Source organism: Elephantulus edwardii, unplaced genomic scaffold (assembly GCF_000299155.1).
Source record: "Elephantulus edwardii isolate Elephantulus edwardi_28Jun2011 unplaced genomic scaffold, EleEdw1.0 scaffold00032, whole genome shotgun sequence".
Taxonomy (NCBI): Eukaryota; Metazoa; Chordata; class Mammalia; order Macroscelidea; family Macroscelididae; genus Elephantulus; species Elephantulus edwardii.
Genome location: NW_006399782.1, coordinates 9,694,891 through 9,696,523, shown reverse-complemented (window position 1 = coordinate 9,696,523; position 1,633 = coordinate 9,694,891). Strand labels below are relative to the sequence as shown.

The 1,633-nt window shown below is 37.2% G+C and overlaps 1 protein-coding gene across 2 annotated transcripts in view; it reads right to left on the bottom strand.

The window, feature by feature from the left end:
* IQCB1 (IQ motif containing B1) overlaps positions 1–1,633 on the bottom strand; it is an 80,964-nt gene that overhangs the window by 38,545 nt on the left and 40,786 nt on the right. The gene's annotated exons all lie outside the window — the stretch shown is intronic.

Genomic DNA, 1,633 nt, shown 5'->3' with positions numbered 1-1,633 from the left:
TATTGAATCAGAATATATATAAATATCAAGTCAAATGTCTGTGGTGATTTAAAACAAAAACACTATAAATATGAAGTCCTGTTTTCTCTTTCTATCCCTTATAATTTACTTGTTGACCAAAGGGTAATATGAATTGTTAGCTTGCCACTATCTAATTTTGATAACTGCCTCTTGAGGGTGTCACTTTCTGACTACTTGTAAACTGGTAGTAGGAGCTAGAAGATTCAACTTTGAATTTTTGAGAGAAGTATTTTTTATATGATATTACAGTGACAGAGTAGGAAACATCAAATTTTGGTATATCTTTTATTTGAAATGTTTACAGCCATGGATTATCAGCTTCTAAATTTGTTCACGAAGTAACAGCACACTATTCTATGAAATTCTTTTTATTTATCAGTAGTTGGGATACTTAAGGAGAATTTCTCTTATCTACTGGGCAGATAAAAGTATTGGAAACTACTCAATGGCAGTGGGTTATTTTCATACACATCCATACAAAACCCAAACATCTCTGGTAGTGAAGTGATTAAGTTCTAGGCTGCTCACCAAAACGCCAGCAGTTCAGACTAACCATTTTTCTCCTAGGGAGAAAATGTAGCAGTCTAATTTGGTAAAGATTATAGTCTTGGAAATTTCATAGGGCAGTTCTACTACATATTACAAGGTTGCTATGACTTAGAACCTAACGGAATAAGACAACACATGCTGTTGTTGTTATGTGCTGTCATGTCACTTGCAACTCATAGCAATCCTATGTACAAAAGCCCTAAAACCCTGCTCTATCTTGTGCCAATTGCACTGTCTCTGACACACGCATCCAGATTACCCTAGTCACTGAATCAATCCACCTCATAGAAGGGCTTCCCCTACTGTGCTGTACTTCTACCCTCCCAGGCATGATGCCCTTAAGTCTCTCTCCAAGGACCATTCCATCCTCACATGTCCAAAGTATGTCAGACGAAGCCTTAGAATCCTTGCCTCCAAGGAGCAGCCCAGTTTAACCCTCTCCAGGATGAACCTGTTTGTTTTCTTAGCACATAGAAGAACATAATAAATGATTCCCTAATTAATTCCAATGGTGATCTGTTCCTCTAACTCATGGGTTTAAACATAGTTGATAATGCTTTAATCTATTACAGATATTACTATTATTACAAATTAAATTTCTAATCCTGGCTAGCAGAAGTTTCTGTATCAGAGTCTCAATTCTTTTTCACAAGATCCTGGTAGACCCTAATGCGTTTCTAATTAGTATCCAAGATATTTCAGGCTTACCTGGATACTTTCTGTCTCAGCCTTGTAATAAAATTATTTTTCAAAGGAGCCTTTTAGATGAAGAATTGTGAGATACCCTAGTTTTTATTTTATTTTATTATTTTTTGTGCATGTACCGTCAAATCAGATCTGACTGGTACTGGAGGAAATTGTCCCTCCTCCGGCAGAGCATCTGGTGGATTCAAACTGTGTACCTTTGGGATTGCAGTGCAGCTTCCTGCCACTAGGCCACCAGAGCTCCCCGAGATACTCTACTTTTGACATGACTATTTTTAAAATCAAAAGGGCCGAACTCGCTCAGCATTTCTTAAGCTGAAGGAACTGAAGAAAAAATTCAAACCTAGAGTTGCTGTAA